Source organism: Oncorhynchus keta, chromosome 10 (genome assembly GCF_023373465.1).
Source record: "Oncorhynchus keta strain PuntledgeMale-10-30-2019 chromosome 10, Oket_V2, whole genome shotgun sequence".
Classification (NCBI taxonomy): Eukaryota; Metazoa; Chordata; class Actinopteri; order Salmoniformes; family Salmonidae; genus Oncorhynchus; species Oncorhynchus keta.
Window position 1 is genome coordinate 76,952,893 of NC_068430.1, and position 23,814 is coordinate 76,976,706.

The following is a 23,814-nucleotide window of genomic DNA, read 5'->3' on the forward strand; positions in this document are numbered from 1 at the left end:
TAATTACAAGTTAAGAGAATTCAACTAAAACGTTAAAGTTAAAGTCTGTAAAATATGAGCCTGGAAGGGATGAGAGAGCCAAGCCTATGGGTTCGTAGCTTCAACCTCACAGCAAACACACACACTTACTGATTAATGGACTGCTGAATGTACATTTTTTTAAATGTAGCTTTGTTTGCTGTTTTCCATATTATGTCTATTTCTGATAAGCTACCCAGGAAAGGGCTGAAAATAGCCCATATTAATATATGTAACCTTAGAAATAAGGTTCATGAAATCAATAACTTGCTACCATCAGATAACATTCATATATTAGCCATTTCTTCGACCCACTTTCATTTGAATTCATTTGATGATACAGCAGTAGCAATACAAGGATATAGCATCTATAGAAGAGACAGGGATGCTTATGGGGGAGGTGTTGCTGTATATATTCAGAGCCATATCCCTGTAATGCTTAGAGAAGATCTGATGTCAAGTGTTATTGAAGTGTTGTGGTTGCAGGTTCATCTGCCTCATGTAAAGCCTTTTATTTTGGGGTGTTTTTATAGGCCACCAAGTGCTAACAGTCAGTATCTAAATAATATGTGTGAAATGCTTGATAGTGTATGTGATATAAACAGAGAGGTCTACTTTCTTGGGACCTGAATATTGACTGGTTTTCATCAAGCTGTTTACTCAAGAGGAAGCTTCTCACTGTAACCAGTGCCTGTAATCTGGTTCAGGTTATTAATCAACCTACCAGGGTGTTTACAAACACTACAGGAACAAGATCATCCACATGTATCGGTCACATTTTGACTAATAGTGTAGAAGCATTGGCTGCAGTGTATCTGTACCCTTTGGATACAGTGATCACTATAGTGGCTATATCCAGGAAAGACAAAGTTCCAACAGCTGGGCCTAAAATACTGTATTAAAGAGCATACAATTATGTAATTAACATAATATCAAAATCCGTCTGTTAACAATAGAGATATCTTTTTTTGTTGATAGGCTGCGTGTCAATCCACCACATCCACCGATATCGCCCTTCCGCATCTGTGCTGAAAGGTGCCAGAGCTAGAGCGATGTTTGTCAGATCATGGGATATCCCGAAAATCGGTCTTCTCACAAAATCATATGTACAGTAGCGTTCGAAGGGTTTGGCCTGTGTTCGTCTTCAGTCCAGGTTCTGTGGTGGTTGAGACAGACAGACAGACAGACAGACAGACAGACAGACAGACAGACAGACAGACAGACAGACAGACAGACAGACAGACAGACAGACAGACAGACAGACAGACAGAAACACACTCATCATTTTATAATAAGAGACTTACTGCCAATGTGTCGTAGTCAGGGGAGATGGTCCTTATGTTCAGACCTGTGTATGTGTCAATGTTAGGGTCAGGATGCACACTGTAGAGAGAGAGAGATTATAGTCATGGTAACAGTGAAAAAAAATACAAAAGACACTGTCATGACAAAGTAAATTAATGTCTCCAGGTGTGGAGGTGTAACTGAAGGAATGTCTGGTATTTTTGTATTTTTTTAACATTATTACCTGTGTGTCTGTTGTGGCATCACTTCCTGCTCTGGATCTCCTGTAAAGAGGGACAGAGTGAGTTCAGCTCTCTGCTGATCTCTGGTAGAGGTTAATACATTTTTTATATTTAAATCCTCACCTTTTCGGAGTGCAGTAGATGGTGAGTAGAAGAGCTCCAACAGTCAGGGCAGCCCACACCCCCATTACAGGAACCCAGGGAAACACTGCTGCAGGATCATGGGTTTCAATGAGAGGCCAGTGGAAATGTCCATTCATCAGCCATGCGCCCTGATCGGGAACGCGCCTTTCTGGTTCCTCCTTTCCTATTGACAAAGCTTTTGTCCGGTTGAAATATTACTGATTATTTATGACAAAAACAACCGGAGGATTAATTTTTAACATTGTTTGGTATGTTTCTACTAACTTTTATTGTACTTTTTAAAAACTTTTCGACTGGAATTAGTGCACACACCTTAATTTAAGCATTCGGATTACTGGACAAAACACGCAAACAAAAAGGAGGTATTTGGTCATAAAGAGGGACATTATTGAACAAAACAAACATTTATTGTCTAACATGGAGACCTGGGAGTGCCACCAGATGAAGATCATCAAAGGTAGGTGATTAATTTTAATGCTATTTCTGACTTTGTGACACTGTCCTTGGCTGTAAAATGGCTGTATGGGTTTCTGTGGCTAGGTGCAGACCTAACATAATCGCAAAGTGTGCTTTCTCCGTAACGACTTTTTGAAATCTGACACAGCGGTTGCATTAAGGAGAAGTTTATCTTTATTTGTATGTTTAACACTTGTATTGTTTATCAATGTTTGTGATGATTATTTCTTTAATTTGATGTGGCTCTCTGCACTTTCACTGGATGTTTGTTTGAGACAATGCATTTCTGACCATAACGCGCCAATGTAAACTGAGATTTTTGGATATAAATATGAACTTTATCGAACAAAACATACATGTATTGTGTAACATGAAGTCCTATGAACGTCATCTGATGAAGATCATCAAAGGTTAGTGATTAATTTGATTAATTCTCTGTTTCTGCTTTTTGTGAGTCCACTCTTTGGCTGGAAAAATGGCTGTGTTTTTCTGTGACACAACCCACCATCACTGTCTCATGTTAATACTACTCCTATACACAACCCACCATCACTGTCTCATGTTAATACTACTCCTAAACACAACCTACCATCACTGTGTCTCATGTTAATACTACTCCTAAACACAACCCACCATCACTGTGTCTCATACTACTCCTAAACACAACCCACCATCACTGTGTCTCATGTTAATACTACTCCTAAACACAACCCACCATCACTGTGTCTCATGTTAATACTACTCCTAAACACAACCCACCATCACTGTGTCTCATGTTAATACTACTCCTAAACACAACCCACCATCACTGTCTCATGTTAATACTACTCCTAAACACAACCCACCATCACTGTGTCTCATGTTAATACTACTCCTAAACACAACCCACCATCAATGTGTCTCATGTTAATACTACTCCTAAACACAACCCACCATCACTGTCTCATGTTAATACTACTCCTAAACACAACCCACCATCACTGTGTCTCATGTTAATACTACTCCTAAACACAACCCACCATCACTGTGTCTCATGTTAATACTACTCCTAAACACAACCCACCATCACTGTGTCTCATGTTAATACTACTCCTAAACACAACCCACCATCACTGTGTCTCATGTTAATACTACTCCTAAACACAACCCACTATCACGGTGTCTCATGTTAATACTACTCCTAAACACAACCCACCATCACTGTCTCATGTTAATACTACTCCTAAACACATCCCACCATCACTGTGTCTCATGTTAATACTACTCCTAAACACAACCCACCATCACTGTCTCATGTTAATACTACTCCTAAACACAACCCACTATCACGGTGTCTCATGTTAATACTACTCCTAAACACAACCCACCATCACTGTCTCATGTTAATACTACTCCTAAACACAACCCACCATCACTGTGTCTCATGTTAATACTACTCCTAAACACATCCCACCATCACTGTGTCTCATGTTAATACTACTCCTAAACACAACCCACCATCACTTTGTCTCATGTTAATACTAGTCTACTCTTAACCCACCATCACTGTGTCTCATGTTAATACTACTCCTAAACACAACCCACCATCACTGTGTATCATGTTAATACTACTCCTATACACAACCCACCATCACTGTGTCTCATGTTAATACTACTCCTAAACACATCCCACCATCACTGTGTCTCATGTTAATACTACTCCTAAACACAACCCACCATCACTGTGTCTCATGTTAATACTACTCCTAAACACAACCCACCATCACTGTGTCTCATGTTAATACTACTCCTAAACACAACCCACCATCACTGTGTCTCATGTTAATACTACTCCTAAACACAACCCACCATCACTGTGTCTCATGTTAATACTACTCCTAAACACAACCCACCATCACTGTGTCTCATGTTAATACTACTCCTAAACACAACCCACCATCACTGTGTCTCATGTTAATACTACTCCTAAACACAACCCACCATCACTGTGTCTCATGTTAATACTACTCCTAAACACAACCCACCATCACTGTGTCTCATGTTAATACTACTCCTAAACACAACCCACCATCACTGTGTCTCATGTTAATACTACTCCTAAACACAACCCACTATCACTGTCTCATGTTAATACTACTCCTAAACACAACCCACTATCACTGTCTCATGTTAATACTACTCCTAAACACAACCCACTATCACTGTCTCATGTTAATACTACTCCTAAACACAACCCACCATCACTGTGTCTCATGTTAATACTACTCCTAAACACAACCCACCATCACTGTGTCTCATGTTAATACTACTCCTAAACACAACCCACCATCACTGTGTCTCATGTTAATACTACTCCTAAACACAACCCACCATCACTGTGTCTCATGTTAATACTACTCCTAAACACAACCCACCATCACTGTGTCTCATGTTAATACTACTCCTAAACACAACCCACCATCACTGTGTCTCATGTTAATACTACTCCTAAACACAACCCACCATCACTGTGTCTCATGTTAATACTACTCCTAAACACAACCCACCATCACTGTGTCTCATGTTAATACTACTCCTAAACACAACCCACCATCACTGTCTCATGTTAATACTACTCCTAAACACAACCCACCATCACTGTCTCATGTTAATACTACTCCTAAACACAACCCACCATCACTGTGTCTCATGTTAATACTACTCCTAAACACAACCCACCATCACTGTGTCTCATGTTAATACTACTCCTAAACACAACCCACCATCACTGTGTCTTATGTTAATACTACTCCTAAACACAACCCACCATCACTGTGTCTCATGTTAATACTACTCCTAAACACAACCCACCATCACTGTGTCTCATGTTAATACTACTCCTAAACACAACCCACCATCACTGTGTCTCATGTTAATACTACTCCTAAACACAACCCACCATCACTGTGTCTTATGTTAATACTACTCCTAAACACAACCCACCATCACTGTGTCTCATGTTAATACTACTCCTAAACACAACCCACCATCACTGTGTCTTAGGTTAATACTACTCCTAAACACAACCCACCATCACTGTGTCTTAGGTTAATACTACTCCTAAACACAACCCACCATCACTGTGTCTTAGGTTAATACTACTCCTAAACACAACCCACCATCACTGTGTCTCATGTTAATACTACTCCTAAACACAACCCACCATCACTGTGTCTTAGGTTAATACTACTCCTAAACACAACCCACCATCACTGTGTCTTAGGTTAATACTACTCCTAAACACAACCCACCATCACTGTGTCTTAGGTTAATACTACTCCTAAACACAACCCACCATCACTGTGTCTTAGGTTAATACTACTCCTAAACACAACCCACCATCACTGTGTCTTAGGTTAATACTACTCCTAAACACAACCCACCATCACTGTCTCATGTTAATACTACTCCTAAACACAACCCACCATCACTGTGTCTCATGTTAATACTACTCCTAAACACAACCCACCATCACTGTGTCTTAGGTTAATACTACTCCTAAACACAACCCACCATCACTGTGTCTTAGGTTAATACTACTCCTAAACACAACCCACCATCACTGTGTCTTAGGTTAATACTACTCCTAAACACAACCCACCATCACTGTGTCTTAGGTTAATACTACTCCTAAACACAACCCACCATCACTGTGTCTCATGTTAATACTACTCCTAAACACAACCCACCATCACTGTGTCTCATGTTAATACTACTCCTAAACACAACCCACCATCACTGTGTCTCATGTTAATACTACTCCTAAACACAACCCACCATCACTGTGTCTCATGTTAATACTACTCCTAAACACAACCCACCATCACTGTGTCTCATGTTAATACTACACAACCCACCCTAAACACAACCCACCATCACTGTGTCTCATGTTAATACTACTCCTAAACACAACCCACCATCACTGTGTCTCATGTTAATACTACTCCTAAACACAACCCACCATCACTGTGTCTCATGTTAATACTACTCCTAAACACAACCCACCATCACTGTGTCTCATGTTAATACTACTCCTAAACACAACCCACCATCACTGTGTCATGTTAATACTACTCCTAAACACAACCCACCATCACTGTGTCTCATGTTAATACTACTCCTAAACACAACCCACCATCACTGTGTCTCATGTTAATACTACTCCTAAACACAACCCACCATCACTGTGTCTCATGTTAATACTACTCCTAAACACAACCCACCATCACTGTGTCTCATGTTAATACTACTCCTAAACACAACCCACCATCACTGTGTCTCATGTTGATACTACTCCTAAACACAACCCACCATCACTGTCTCATGTTAATACTACTCCTAAACACAACCCACCATCACTGTGTCTCATGTTAATACTACTCCTAAACACAACCCACCATCACTGTGTCTCATGTTAATACTACTCCTAAACACAACCCACCATCACTGTCTCATGTTAATACTACTCCTAAACACAACCCACCATCACTGTGTCTCATGTTAATACTACTCCTAAACACAATCCACCATCACTGTGTCTCATGTTGATACTACACAACCCACCATCCTAAACACAACCCACCATCACTGTCTCATGTTAATACTACTCCTAAACACAACCCACCATCACTGTGTCTCATGTTAATACTACTCCTAAACACAACCCACCATCACTGTGTCTCATGTTAATACTACTCCTAAACACAACCCACCATCACTGTGTCTCATGTTAATACTACTCCTAAACACAACCCACCATCACTGTGTCTCATGTTAATACTACTCCTAAACACAACCCACCATCACTGTGTCTCATGTTAATACTACTCCTAAACACAACCCACCATCACTGTCTCATGTTAATACTACTCCTAAACACAACCCACCATCACTGTGTCTCATGTTAATACTACTCCTAAACACAACCCACCATCACTGTGTCTCATGTTAATACTACTCCTAAACACAACCCACCATCACTGTGTCTCATGTTAATACTACTCCTAAACACAACCCACCATCACTGTGTCTCATGTTAATACTACTCCTAAACACAACCCACCATCACTGTCTCATGTTAATACTACTCCTAAACACAACCCACCATCACTGTGTCTCATGTTAATACTACTCCTAAACACAACCCACCATCACTGTGTCTCATGTTAATACTACTCCTAAACACAACCCACCATCACTGTCTCATGTTAATACTACTCCTAAACACAACCCACCATCACTGTGTCTCATGTTAATACTACTCCTAAACACAACCCACCATCACTGTGTCTCATGTTAATACTACTCCTAAACACAACCCACCATCACTGTGTCTTGTTAATACTACTCCTAAACACAGCCCACCACCACTGTGTCTCATGTTAATACTACTCCTAAACACAGCCCACCACCACTGTGTCTCATGTTAATACTACTCCTAAACACAGCCCACCACCACCACTGTGTCTCATGTTAATACTACTCCTAAACACAGCCCACCACCACTGTGTCTCATGTTAATACTACTCCTAAACACAGCCCACCACCACCACTGTGTCTCATGTTAATACTACTCCTAAACACAGCCCACCACCACTGTGTCTCATGTTAATACTACTCCTAAACACAGCCCACCACCACTGTGTCTCATGTTAATACTACTCCTAAACACAGCCCACCACCACCACTGTGTCTCATGTTAATACTACTCCTAAACACAGCCCACCACCACTGTGTCTCATGTTAATACTACTCCTAAACACAACCCACCATCACTGTGTCTCATGTTAATACTACTCCTAAACACAACCCACCATCACTGTGTCTCATGTTAATACTACTCCTAAACACAACCCACCATCACTGTGTCTCATGTTAATACTACTCCTAAACACAACCCACCATCACTGTGTCTCATGTTAATACTACTCCTAAACACAACCCACCATCACTGTGTCTCATGTTAATACTACTCCTAAACACAACCCACCATCACTGTGTCTCATGTTAATACTACTCCTAAACACAACCCACCATCACTGTGTCTTGTTAATACTACTCCTAAACACAACCCACCATCACTGTGTCTCATGTTAATACTACTCCTAAACACAACCCACCATCACTGTGTCTCATGTTAATACTACTCCTAAACACAACCCACCATCACTGTGTCTCATGTTAATACTACTCCTAAACACAACCCACCATCACTGTGTCTCATGTTAATACTACTCCTAAACACAACCCACCATCACTGTGTCTCATGTTAATACTACTCCTAAACACAACCCACCATCACTGTGTCTCATGTTAATACTACTCCTAAACACAACCCACCATCACTGTGTCTCATGTTAATACTACTCCTAAACACAACCCACCATCACTGTGTCTCATGTTAATACTACTCCTAAACACAACCCACCATCACTGTGTCTCATGTTAATACTACTCCTAAACACAACCCACCATCACTGTGTCTCATGTTAATACTACTCCTATACACAACCCACCATCACTGTGTCTCATGTTAATACTACTCCTAAACACAACCCACCATCACTGTGTCTCATGTTAATACTACTCCTATACACAACCCACCATCACTGTGTCTCATGTTAATACTACTCCTAAACACAACCCACCATCACTGTGTCTCATGTTAATACTACTCCTAAACACAACCCACCATCACTGTGTCTCATGTTAATACTACTCCTAAACACAACCCACCATCACTGTGTCTCATGTTAATACTACTCCTAAACACAACCCACCATCACTGTGTCTCATGTTAATTCTACTCCTAAACACAACCCACCATCACTGTCTCATGTTAATACTACTCCTAAACACAACCCACCATCACTGTGTCTCATGTTAATACTACTCCTATACACAACCCACCATCACTGTGTCTCATGTTAATACTACTCCTAAACACAACCCACCATCACTGTGTATCATGTTAATACTACAACACAACCCACCATCACTGTGTCTCATGTTAATACTACTCCTAAACACAACCCACCATCACTGTCTCATGTTAATACTACTCCTAAACACAACCCACCATCACTGTCTCATGTTAATACTACTCCTAAACACAACCCACCATCACTGTGTCTCATGTTAATACTACTCCTATACACAACCCACCATCACTGTGTCTCATGTTAATACTACTCCTAAACACAACCCACCATCACTGTGTATCATGTTAATACACAACCCACCATCACTGTGTCCTAATACACAACCCACCATCACTGTGTCTCATGTTGATACTACTCCTAAACACAACCCACCATCACTGTGTCTCATGTTAATACTACTCCTAAACACAACCCACCATCACTGTGTCTCATGTTAATACTACTCCTAAACACAACCCACCATCACTGTGTCTCATGTTAATACTACTCCTAAACACAACCCACCATCACTGTGTCTCATGTTAATACTACTCCTAAACACAACCCACCATCACTGTGTCTCATGTTAATACTACACAACCCTATACACAACCCACCATCACTGTGTCTCATGTTAATACTACTCCTAAACACAACCCACCATCACTGTGTCTCATGTTAATACTACTCCTAAACACAACCCACCATCACTGTGTCTCATGTTAATACTACTCCTAAACACAACCCACCATCACTGTGTCTCATGTTAATACTACTCCTAAACACAACCCACCATCACTGTCTCATGTTAATACTACTCCTAAACACAACCCACCATCACTGTCTCATGTTAATACTACTCCTAAACACAACCCACCATCACTGTGTCTCATGTTCATACTACTCCTAAACACAACCCACCATCACTGTGTCTCATGTTAATACTACTCCTAAACACAACCCACCATCACTGTCTCATGTTGATACTACTCCTAAACACAACCCACCATCACTGTGTGTCATGTTAATACTACTCCTAAACACAACCCACCATCACTGTCTCATGTTGATACTACTCCTAAACACAACCCACCATCACTGTGTCTCATGTTGATACTACTCCTAAACACAACCCACCATCACTGTCTCATGTTAATACTACTCCTAAACACAACCCACCATCACTGTCTCATGTTAATACTACTCCTAAACACAACCCACCATCACTGTCTCATGTTAATACTACTCCTAAAGCTCTTATGAAGCATCCACCCAATCACTATTACTCCTACTTTAGACCATTTTTAAAAATGCCTCATAACAATCTATTACTCTCAGAGACCTTAAAATAGCATGCTAAAGTATTGTATGTGAAACAACATCAGATTAATATGCAAAAATACATCTACAAAATGTACTGTACATAACAGAAAAACAAAACAACATACATTACATTAGCATCACCATGCGCATAACAGGATTTAGGTGTTCGTGGTTACAAACAAATTGTAAAATATAAATATTGTAAGATATCGTCAAGCATACTTACAGAGTGAAGGGGAGATGTGTTGTAAGTTAACTTACTATCAGTCTATATAAATAGACACTGAGTGTGAGGTTGGAGGTTTGAGGTCTGTGGTTGGCCAACTTTGAACTAGTCAGGGACAATAGAGTTGAATAGTTGGCACAATTGCTTCAAAGCCATTGAATACACCATTTCAGCTGATTTACCGACTGTCATTTAACTTGTGGAAGTTGAAGAATAGATGAACTACTTTAAAATGGAAATAGCCCTCAATGATGCTGCTCATTCTGTCACAGAAGACATCATGACAAAGGTGCAAAAATGTACCCTCTACCCAACTCTATGTCAGGGACCAAGAAGGGGGGGCTTCCTTCCGCAGTCACACAGACATTGTTTGAGAGCATCAAGACTGTGATGTATAATGGGTAAATTGTGACTGACTGAGTGATCTATAAATAATATTGAGTAGTTATTCATCAAGCAAGGTGATTTGTAGATCTCGACTCGCCTATGAAGTCAGCTAACATTATAGCCTTTGTAGCAAAAATCCCATTCAAGTCATGTGACCGATATTAGTATTTCACATATTAACAATCGCACATCATGTTCAAATCCTCTATAAGTGACTTTGTTGAGCTTCAAAGATACGCGAAAATGCTAATATTGGTCGCATGGCTTGAATGGGATTTGCAAGTGGAAACTGTGCCAATGGAAACTAAACCAAAGCATGGATTGCTGTCATACCATGTCCATTGGTTTCCTTACCCTGTAAGCAGTCTGTGCCATTTTGTCATTTGGGTGAATTATCTCTCTAAAGCTAATTTTCGGGAAAACATTCTAGATATCATAACAATATGTTAGTTGTCTTCAGGCCAGATTTTGTGATGATACTCTTCAATCCAGTTTCTGTGGTGGTTCTCTTCAGTCCAGGTTCAGTGGTGGTTTTCTCCCCTAGATGGTCTGATAAACAGAGTGCTGAGCATCTCTCTGAAGAGCTGTGAACGTGTCACTGGGCGAGTCCCTCACACTCTGAGAGAGAGACAGCGACACAGGAAACACAGTATGAGCACTTTACACACTGCTCTATAGTATTCTCTCTCACTTCTACTTTCTGTGTCCATCTCTCTCCTCCTCCTCCTGTCTCTGTCTGTCTCTCTCTCTCTCTCTCGCCTCCTTACACTCTCTCTCCTCCTCCTCTTCTGCCTTACTCTCTCTCCCCTCCTCCTTACTATCTCTCTGTCCTCTCTCTCCTCCTCCTTACTCGCTCTCTCTCTCTCTCTTCTCCTCCTCCTCTATCTCTCTCTCCTCCTTAATCTCTCTCCTCCTTACTCTCTCTCTATCTCTCCTCCTCCTTACTCTCTCTCTCTCCCTCTCACACACTCTCACACACACATAAATACTATATACAAAATAAACACATACATTAATACAATAAAACATACGTATTGCCAGTGTTTCATAGTCAGGGCCCTTGGTTCTCATTTTCAGAGTCACTGATAGGGTCAGGATGGACAATATGGAGATAGAAAGAGAGACAGAGAGAGAGAGCTGTGCCAAGGTGACAGTGAACATTGTCGAAAAGAGACTATTATGGCACAGTAAATTCAAGTCACCAGGTGTGGGGGTGGAATTTTAATTGATATAATCACTTGTGTGTCTGCTGTGGCATCCCTTCCTCCTATGGATCAACTGCTAAGAGGGACAGAGTGAGTTTTGCTCTCTAGTGACCTCTAGTGGAAGTTGATATATATCACATTTAAACCTGGCTAGGGAACACTGACCTCTTCAGCGTGCAGGAGATGGTAATGAGGAGAGCTCCAACAGTCAGGAAAGCCTCACCCCAACCACAGGAACCCAGAGAAACACTGGAGTCTGGAGAGCTGGACACAGGCTGTTGAATACGGAGATGGAGATATGAATGGGGAAACAGGAAAGAAGAAAATGAAACAATATTTATTTAAATAGAGACCTACAAATTGTATCTTATGGTATGATAACTGTGTAACATTGTTCATGATTATTTATGGTTGTTGACCTGTGTGATTATCAATGAATATATGAAGATTAGGTGTACTTACACTGAACATACACAAACACAGAAGAGGAGATGAGACGTCCATATATACTCTCAGCCTCTCAGTAGTATTCTCCTCTGTCCTCAGAGATGATGTTAGTGATGCTGTAACTCTGTCCTGATGCTTTTGGTGAGGTAACATTCTTCTTGTACCAGGTGTATTTGTCCGCAGGTGGGTTGGCATCACTGCTGCAGGTTAGAGTCACTGAACTGCCCTCCACTATTTTAACAGAGGGACTGACTGACACTGTGGTCTTTGGTTTATCTGATGTAAATGGATTGTCAACATAATATTAACAATGAGGAAAATAAATATATTTAGATCTATAATGATGATTGGTAAGTAAGACCTGTCTCTTTTGCTTGAATGTAGAATACTGTAAAATACTGAAAGTGTACAGTTGAAATCGGAAATCGGGATATTAATAGAGAGTGATATATTTCAGCTTTTATTTCTTTCATCACATTCCCAGTGGGTCAGAAGTTTAATACACTCAATTAGTATTTGGTAGCATTTAAATTGACTTTAACTTGGGTCAAATGTTTCGTGTAGCCTTCCACAAGCCTCCCACAATAAGTTGGGTGAATTTTGGCCCATTCCTCCTGACAGAGCTGGTGTTTGTAGGCCTCCTTGCTGGTACACATTTTTTCAGTTCTGCCCACAAATTTTCAGATTAATGTTAATGATTAATGTCAGGGCTATGTGATGGCTACTCCAATACCTTGACTTTGTTCTCTTTAAGTCATTTTGCCACAACTTTGGAAGTATGCTTGGGGTCATTGTCCATTTGGAAGACCCATTTGCGACCAAGCTTTAACTTCCTGACTGATGTCTTGCGATGTTGCTTCAATATATCCACATAATTTTCCTCCCTCATGATGCAATCTATTTTGTGAAGTGCACCAGTCCCACCTGCAGCAAAGCAACCCCACAACATGAATCTGCCACCCCGTGCTCCACGGTTGGGATGATGTTCTTCGGCTTGCAAGCCTCCACCTTTTCCTCCAAACATAACGATGGTCATTATGGCCAAACAGTTCTATTTTTGTTTCATCAGACTAGAGGACATTGCTCCAAAAAATATGATCTTTGTCCCCATGTGCAGTTTTTTATGGCGGTTGTGGAGCAGTGGCTTCTTCCTTGCTGAGCAGCCTTTCAGGTTGTTTATATAGGACTTGTTTTACTGTGGATATCTTTGTACGTGTTTCCTCCAGCATCTTCACAAGGTCCTTTGCTGTTGTTCTGGGATTGATTTGCACTTTTCGCACCAAAGTACGTTCATCTCTAGGAGACTGAACGCGTCTCCTTCCTGAGCGGTCTGACGGCTGCGTGGTCCCATGGTGTTTATACTTGCATTCTATTGTTTGTACAGATGAATGTGGTATCTTCTGGTGTTTGCAAATGGATGAACCAGACTTGTGGAGTTCTACATTTTTTTTCTGAGGTCTTGGCTGATTTCTTTTGATTTCCCAATGATGTCAAGCAAAGAGGCACTGAGTTTGACAGTAGGCCTTGAAATACATCCACAGGTACACCTCCAATTGACTCAAATTATGTCAATTATTTGAATCTTCTAAAGCCATGCCATAATTTTCTGGAATTTTCCAAGCTGTTTGAAGGCACAGTCAACTTAGTGTATGTAAACTTCTGACCCACTGGAATTGTGATACAGTGAATTATAAGTGAAAGTATCTGTTTGTAAATAATTGTTTGAAAAATTACCTGTGTCATCCACAAAGTCGATGTCCTAACCGACTTGCCAAAACTATAGTTTTTAACAAGAAATTTGTGGTGGTTGAAAAACGAGTTTTAATGACTCCAACTTAAGTGTATGCAAACTTCCGACTTAAACTGTACATAATAGAGCTCAACAGTCTTTAGTCCTAAAAACTAGAATTTAGTTATCTCTGTTTTTTTCTGCCTGTAGGGAAAATTAATGGGGAGGGAATTGGGTTTTGAGATACATGCCGAAAGTAAGGTCTGAGGTTACGACAGGCTTAGGTGATCTTATACGTTTTGTTCTATGAGATAATATCCGTCAGTTAATATCAGTCAGTTTATATCAGTCAGTTAATATCTGTCAGTTAATATCAGTCAGTTAATATCAGTCAGTTAATATCAGTCAGTTTATATCAGTCAGTTAAGATCAGTCAGTTAATATCAGTCAGTTAATATCAGTCAGTTAATATCAGTCAGTTTATATCAGTCAGTTTATATCAGTCAGTTAATATCAGTCAGTTAATATCAGTCAGTTAATATCAGTCAGTTTATATCAGTCAGTTAATATCAGTCAGTTAATATCAGTCAGTTAATATCTGTCAGTTAATATCAGTCAGTTTATATCAGTCAGTTTATATCAGTCAGTTAATATCAGTCAGTTAATATCAGTCAGTTAATATCCGTCAGTTAATATCAGTCAGTTTATATCAGTCAGTTAATATCTGTCAGTTAATATCAGTCAGTTAATATCAGTCAGTTAATATCAGTCAGTTTATATCAGTCAGTTAAGATCAGTCAGTTAATATCAGTCAGTTAATATCAGTCAGTTAATATCAGTCAGTTTATATCAGTCAGTTTATATCAGTCAGTTAATATCAGTCAGTTAATATCAGTCAGTTAATATCAGTCAGTTAATATCAGTCAGTTTATATCAGTCAGTTAATATCAGTCAGTTAATATCAGTCAGTTTATATCAGTCAGTTAATATCAGTCAGTTAATATCAGTCAGTTTATATCAGTCAGTTAATATCAGTCAGTTAATATCAGTCAGTTAATCAGTCAGTTAATATCAGTCAGTTAATCAGTCAGTTAATATCAGTCAGTTAATATCAGTCAGTTTATATCAGTCAGTTAATATCAGTCAGTTAATATCAGTCAGTTAATATCCGTCAGTTAATATCAGTCAGTTAATATCTGTCAGTTTATATCTGTCAGTTTATATCAGTCAGTTAATATCAGTCAGTTAATATCTGTCAGTTTATATCTGTCAGTTAATATCAGTCAGTTAATATCTGTCAGTTAATATCTGTCAGTTTATATCTGTCAGTTAATATCTGTCAGTTAATATCTGTCAGTTTATATCTGTCAGTTTATATCAGTCAGTTAATATCAGTCAGTTAATATCTGTCAGTTTATATCAGTCAGTTAATATCAGTCAGTTTATATCAGTCAGTTAAGATCAGTCAGTTAATATCCGTCAGTTAATATCAGTCAGTTAATATCAGTCAGTTAATATCAGTCAGTTAATATCAGTCAGTTAATATCCGTCAGTTAATATCCGTCAGTTAATATCAGTCAGTTAATATCAGTCAGTTAATATCCGTCAGTTAATATCAGTCAGTTAATATCCGTCAGTTAATATCAGTCAGTTAATATCAGTCAGTTAATATCTGTCAGTTAATATCTGTCAGTTAATATCAGTCAGTTAATATCAGTCAGTTAATATCAGTGAAATCAGTCAGTTAATACCAGTCAGTTAATATCAGTCAGTTAATATCAGTAAAATCAGTCAGTTAACATCAGTCAGTTAATATCAGTCAGTTAATATCAGTCAGTTAATATCAGTCAGTTAATATCAGTAAAATCAGTCAGTTAATATCAGTCAGTTAATATCAGTAAAATCAGTCAGCTAACATCAGTCAGTTAATATCAGTCAGTTAATATCAGTCAGTTAATATCAGTCAGTTAATATCAGTCAGTTAATATCAGTAAAATCAGTCAGTTAATATCAGTCAGTTAATATTAGTCAGTTAATATCTGTCAGTTAATATCAGTCAGTTAATATCCGTCAGTTAATATCCGTCAGTTAATATCAGTCAGTTAATATCAGTCAGTTAATATCAGTCAGTTAATATCAGTCAGTTAATATCAGTAAAATCAGTCAGTTAATATCAGTCAGTTAATATCAGTCAGTTAATATCAGTCAGTTAATATCCGTCAGTTAATATCAGTCAGTTAATATCAGTCAGTTAATATCAGTCAGTTAATATCAGTAAAATCAGTCAGTTAATATCAGTCAGTTAATATCAGTCAGTTAATATCAGTCAGTTAATATCAGTCAGTTAATATCAGTAAAATCAGTCAGTTAATATCAGTCAGTTAATATCAGTCAGTTAATATCAGTCAGTTAATATCCGTCAGTTAATATCCGTCAGTTAATATCAGTCAGTTAATATCAGTCAGTTAATATCAGTCAGTTAATATCAGTAAAATCAGTCAGTTAATATCAGTCAGTTAATATCAGTAAAATCAGTCAGTTAATATCAGTCAAATAATATCAGTTAGTTAATATCAGTCAGTTAATATCAGTCAGTTAATATCAGTCAGTTAATATCAGTCAGTTAATATCAGTAAAATCAGTCAGTTAATATCAGTCAGTTAATATCAGTCAGTTAATATCAGTCAGTTAATATCTGTCAGTTAATATCTGTCAGTTAATATCAGTCAGTTAATATCAGTCAGTTAATATCAGTAATATCAGTCAGTTAATATCAGTCAGTTAATATCAGTCAGTTAATATCAGTCAGTTAATATCAGTAATATCAGTCAGTTAATATCAGTCAGTTAATATCAGTCAGTTAATATCAGTCAGTTAATATCAGTAAAATCAGTCAGTTAATATCAGTCAGTTAATATCAGTCAGTTAATATCTGTCAGTTAATATCCGTCAGTTAATATCAGTCAGTTAATATCAGTCAGTTTATATCAGTCAGTTAATATCAGTCAGTTAATATCAGTCAGTTAATATCAGTCAGTTAATATCTGTCAGTTAATATCTGTCAGTTTATATCAGTCAGTTTATATCAGTCAGTTTATATCAGTCAGTTTATATCAGTCAGTTAATATCAGTCAGTTAATATCAGTCAGTTTATATCAGTCAGTTATCAGTCAGTTAATATCTGTCAGTTAATATCAGTCAGTTAATATCAGTCAGTTAATATCAGTCAGTTAATATCAGTCAGTTAATATCAGTCAGTTAATATCAGTCAGTTAATATCTGTCAGTTAATATCAGTCAGTTTATATCAGTCAAATAATATCAGTCAGTTAATAGCAGTCAGTTAATATCAGTCAGTTAATATCAGTAAAATCAGTCAGTTAATATCAGTCAGTTAATATCAGTCAGTTAATATCAGTCAGTTAATATCTGTCAGTTAATATCAGTCAGTTAATATCAGTCAGTTAATATCAGTCAGTTAATATCAGTCAGTTAATATCAGTAAAATCAGTCAGTTAATATCAATCAGTTAATATCAGTCAGTTAATATCAGTAAAATCAGTCAGTTAATATCAGTCAGTTAATATCAGTCAGTTAATATCTGTCAGTTAATATCAGTCAGTTTATATCAGTCAGCTAATATCAGTCAGTTAATATCAGTCAGTTAATATCAGTCAGTTAATATCAGTCAGTTAATATCAGTCTGTTTATATCAGTCAGTTAATATCTGTCAGTTGATATCAGTCAAATAATATCAGTCAGTTAATATCAGTCAGTTAATATCAGTCAGTTAATATCAGTAAAATCAGTCAGTTAATATCAATCAGTTAATATCAGTCAGTTAATATCAGTCAGTTAATATCAGTCAGTTAATATCTGTCAGTTAATATCAGTCAAATAATATCAGTCAGTTAATATCAGTCAGTTAATATCAGTCAGTTAATATCAGTAAAATCAGTCAGTTAATATCAATCAGTTAATATCAGTCAGTTAATATCAGTAAAATCAGTCAGTTAATATCAGTCAGTTAATATCAGTCAGTTAATATCAGTCAGTTAATATCTGTCAGTTAATATCTGTCAGTTAATATCAGTCAGTTTATATCAGTCAGTTAATATCAGTCAGTTAATATCAGTCAGTTAATATCAGTCAGTTAATATCAGTCAGTTTATATCAGTCAGTTAATATCTGTCAGTTAATATCAGTCAGTTAATATCAGTCAGTTAATATCAGTAAAATCAGTCAGTTAATATCACTCAGTTAATATCACTCAGTTAATATCAGTAAAATCAGTCAGTTAATATCAATCAGTTAATATCAGTCAGTTAATATCAGTAAAATCAGTCAGTTAATATCAGTCAGTTAATATCAGTCAGTTAATATCAGTAAAATCAGTCAGTTAATATCAGTCAGTTAATATCAGTCAGTTAATATCAGTCAGTTAATATCTGTCAGTTAATATCTGTCAGTGTATATCAGTCAGTTAATATCAGTCCGTTTATATCAGTAAGTTAATATCAGTCAGTTAATATCAGTCAGTTAATATCAGTCAGTTAATATCTGTCAGTTTATATCAGTCAGTTAATATCAGTCAGTTAATATCAGTCAGTTAATATCTGTCAGTTAATATCTGTCAGTGTATATCAGTCAGTTAATATCAGTCCGTTTATATCAGTAAGTTAATATCAGTCAGTTAATATCAGTCAGTTAATATCAGTCAGTTAATATCTGTCAGTTTATATCAGTCAGTTAATATCAGTCAGTTTATATCAGTCAGTTAATATCAGTCAGTTAATATCAGTCAGTTTATATCAGTCAGTTAATATCAGTCAGTTAATATCTGTCAGTTAATATCAGTCAGTTAATATCAGTCAGTTAATATCAGTCAGTTAATATCTGTCAGTTTATATCAGTCAGTTAATATCAGTCAGTTTATATCAGTCAGTTAATATCAGTCAGTTTATATCAGTCAGTTAATATCAGTCAGTTAATATCAGTCAGTTTATATCAGTCAGTTTATATCAGTCAGTTAATATCAGTCAGTTAATATCAGTCAGTTAATATCTGTCAGTTAATATCAGTCAGTTTATATCAGTCAGTTAATATCTGTCAGTTAATATCAGTCAAATAATATCAGTCAGTTAATATCAGTCAGTTAATATCAGTCAGTTAATATCAGTAAAATCAGTCAGTTAATATCAGTCAGTTAATATCAGTCAGTTAATATCAGTCAGTTAATATCAGTAAAATCAGTCAGTTAATATCAATCAGTTAATATCAGTCAGTTAATATCAGTAAAATCAGTCAGTTAATATCAGTCAGTTAATATCAGTCAGTTAATATCAGTCAGTTAATATCAGTAAAATCAGTCAGTTAATATCAGTCAGTTAATATCAGTCAGTTAATATCAGTCAGTTAATATCAGTAAAATCAGTCAGTTAATATCAGTCAGTTAATATCAGTCAGTTAATATCAGTAAAATCAGTCAGTTAATATCAGTCAGTTAATATCAGTCAGTTAATATCAGTAAAATCAGTCAGTTAATATCAGTCAGTTAATATCAGTCAGTTAATATCAGTCAGTTAATATCAGTCAGTTAATATCAGTCAGTTAATATCAGTAAAATCAGTCAGTTAATATCAGTCAGTTAATATCAGCCAGTTAATATCAGTCAGTTAATATCAGTAAAATCAGTCAGTTAATATCAGTCAGTTAATATCAGTCAGTTAATATCAGTCAGTTAATATCAGTAAAATCAGTCAGTTAATATCAGTCAGTTAATATCAGTCAGTTAATATCAGTCAGTTAATATCAGTAAAATCAGTCAGTTAATATCAGTCAGTTAATATCAGTCAGTTAATATCAGTCAGTTAATATCAGTAAAATCAGTCAGTTAATATCAGTCAGTTAATATCAGTCAGTTAATATCAGTAAAATCAGTCAGTTAATATCAGTCAGTTAATATCAGTCAGTTAATATCAGTCAGTTAATATCAGTCAGTTAATATCAGTCAAATAATATCAGTCAAATAATATCAGTCAGTTAATATCAGTCAAATAATATCAGTCAGTTAATATCAGTAAAATCAGTCAGTTAATATCAGTCAGTTAATATCAGTCAGTTAATATCAGCCAGTTAATATCAGTCAGTTAATATCAGTAAAATCAGTCAGTTAATATCAGTCAGTTAATATCAGTCAGTTAATATCAGTCAGTTAATATCAGTAAAATCAGTCAGTTAATATCAGTCAGTTAATATCAGTCAGTTAATATCAGTCAGTTAATATCAGTCAAATAATATCAGTCAGTTAATCAGTCAGTTAATATCAGTCAGTTAATATCAGTCAGTTAATATCAGTCAAATAATATCAGTCAGTTAATATCAGTAAAATCAGTCAGTTAATATCAGTCAGTTAATATCAGTCAGTTAATATCAGTCAGTTAATATCAGTCAGTTAATATCAGTCAGTTAGTATCAGTCAAATAATATCAGTCAGTTAATATCAGTCAAATAATATCAGTCAGTTAATATCAGTCAGTTAATATCAGTCAGTTAATTTCAGTCAGTTAATATCAGTAAAATCAGTCAGTTAATATCAGTCAGTTAATATCAGTCAGTTAATATCAGTCAGTTAATATCAGTAAAATCAGTCAGTTAATATCAGTCAGTTAATATCAGTCAAATAATATCAGTCAGTTAATATCAGTCAGTTAATATCAGTCAGTTAATATCTGTCAGTTAATATCAGTCAGTTAATATCAGTCAGTTAATATCAGTCAGTTAATATCAGTCAGTTAAGATCAGTCAGTTAAGATCAGTCAGTTAATATCTGTCAGTTAATATCAGTCAGTTAATATCAGTCAGTTAATATCAGTCAGTTTATATCAGTCAGTTAAGATCAGTCAGTTAATATCAGTCAGTTAAGATCAGTCAGTTAATATCTGTCAGTTAATATCAGTCAGTTAATATCAGTCAGTTAATATCAGTCAGTTAATATCAGTCAGTTTATATCAGTCAGTTAAGATCAGTCAGTTAATATCAGTCAGTTAATATCAGTCAGTTTATATCAGTCAGTTAATATCAGTCAGTTAATATCAGTCAGTTAATATCAGTCAGTTAATATCAGTCAGTTTATATCAGTCAGTTAAGATCAGTCAGTTAATATCAGTCAGTTAATATCAGTCAGTTAATATCAGTCAGTTTATATCAGTCAGTTAATATCAGTCAGCTAATATCAGTCAGTTAAGATCAGTCAGTTTATATCAGTCAGTTAATATCAGTCAGTTAAGATCAGTCAGTTAAGATCAGTCAGTTAATATCAGTCAGTTAATATCAGTCAGTTAATATCTGTCAGTTTATATCAGTCAGTTAATATCAGTCAGTTTATATCAGTCAGTTAATATCAGTCAGTTAATATCAGTCAGTTTATATCAGTCAGTTAATATCAGTCAGTTAATATCTGTCAGTTAATATCAGTCAGTTAATATCAGTCAGTTAATATCAGTCAGTTAATATCTGTCAGTTTATATCAGTCAGTTAATATCAGTCAGTTTATATCAGTCAGTTAATATCAGTCAGTTTATATCAGTCAGTTAATATCAGTCAGTTAATATCAGTCAGTTTATATCAGTCAGTTTATATCAGTCAGTTAATATCAGTCAGTTAATATCAGTCAGTTAATATCTGTCAGTTAATATCAGTCAGTTTATATCAGTCAGTTAATATCTGTCAGTTAATATCAGTCAGTTAATATCAGTCAGTTAATATCAGTCAGTTAATATCAGTCAGTTAATATCAGTCAGTTAATATCAGTCAGTTAATATCAGTCAGTTAATATCTGTCAGTTTATATCAGTCAGTTAATATCAGTCAGTTAATATCAGTAAAATCAGTCAGTTAATATCAATCAGTTAATATCAGTCAGTTAATATCAGTAAAATCAGTCAGTTAATTTCAGTCAGTTAATATCAGTAAAATCAGTCAGTTAATATCAGTCAGTTAATATCAGTCAGTTAATATCAATCAGTTAATATCAGTCAGTTAATATCAGTAAAATCAGTCAGTTAATTTCAGTCAGTTAATATCAGTAAAATCAGTCAGTTAATATCAGTCAGTTAATATCAGTCAGTTAATATCAGTCAGTTAATATCAGTAAAATCAGTCAGTTAATATCAATCAGTTAATATCAGTCAGTTAATATCAGTAAAATCAGTCAGTTAATATCAGTCAGTTAATATCAGTCAGTTAATATCAGTCAGTTAATATCAGTAAAATCAGTCAGTTAATATCAGTCAGTTAATATCAGTCAGTTAATATCAGTCAGTTAATATCAGTAAAATCAGTCAGTTAATATCAGTCAGTTAATATCAGTCAGTTAATATCAGTAAAATCAGTCAGTTAATATCAGTCAGTTAATATCAGTCAGTTAATATCAGTAAAATCAGTCAGTTAATATCAGTCAGTTAATATCAGTCAGTTAATATCAGTCAGTTAATATCAGTCAGTTAATATCAGTCAAATAATATCAGTCAAATAATATCAGTCAGTTAATATCAGTCAAATAATATCAGTCAGTTAATATCAGTAAAATCAGTCAGTTAATATCAGTCAGTTAATATCAGTCAGTTAATATCAGTCAGTTAATATCAGTCAGTTAATATCAGTAAAATCAGTCAGTTAATATCAGTCAGTTAATATCAGCCAGTTAATATCAGTCAGTTAATATCAGTAAAATCAGTCAGTTAATATCAGTCAGTTAATATCAGTCAGTTAATATCAGTCAGTTAATATCAGTAAAATCAGTCAGTTAATATCAGTCAGTTAATATCAGTCAGTTAATATCAGTCAGTTAATATCAGTAAAATCAGTCAGTTAATATCAGTCAGTTAATATCAGTCAGTTAATATCAGTCAGTTAATATCAGTAAAATCAGTCAGTTAATATCAGTCAGTTAATATCAGTCAGTTAATATCAGTAAAATCAGTCAGTTAATATCAGTCAGTTAATATCAGTCAGTTAATATCAGTCAGTTAATATCAGTCAGTTAATATCAGTCAAATAATATCAGTCAAATAATATCAGTCAGTTAATATCAGTCAAATAATATCAGTCAGTTAATATCAGTAAAATCAGTCAGTTAATATCAGTCAGTTAATATCAGTCAGTTAATATCAGCCAGTTAATATCAGTCAGTTAATATCAGTAAAATCAGTCAGTTAATATCAGTCAGTTAATATCAGTCAGTTAATATCAGTCAGTTAATATCAGTAAAATCAGTCAGTTAATATCAGTCAGTTAATATCAGTCAGTTAATATCAGTCAGTTAATATCAGTCAAATAATATCAGTCAGTTAATCAGTCAGTTAATATCAGTCAGTTAATATCAGTCAGTTAATA

At 35.9% G+C, this 23,814-nt stretch overlaps 2 long non-coding RNA genes across 3 annotated transcripts; one reads left to right on the forward strand and one right to left on the reverse strand.

Moving 5' to 3' along the window:
- Positions 1-1,546: 1,546 nt before the first annotated feature.
- On the reverse strand, positions 1,547-9,396 carry LOC127932406 (uncharacterized). The gene is made up of 3 exons (XR_008145150.1): positions 9,172-9,396; positions 1,668-2,729; positions 1,547-1,586 (listed from the first exon to the last, which is right to left on the reverse strand). It is a non-coding gene; the product is annotated as an uncharacterized LOC127932406 (long non-coding RNA).
- LOC127932405 (uncharacterized) lies at positions 2,756-6,027 on the forward strand. Of its 2 annotated transcripts, none has more exons than XR_008145148.1 (3): positions 2,756-3,311; positions 5,231-5,318; positions 5,539-6,027. It is a non-coding gene; the product is annotated as an uncharacterized LOC127932405 (long non-coding RNA). The 2 variants fall into 2 exon arrangements; XR_008145149.1 differs by lacking the exons at positions 2,756-3,311; positions 5,231-5,318 and adding an exon at positions 3,839-4,878 and having other exon boundaries at positions 5,539-5,668; positions 5,801-6,027.
- Positions 9,397-23,814: the final 14,418 nt, after the last annotated feature.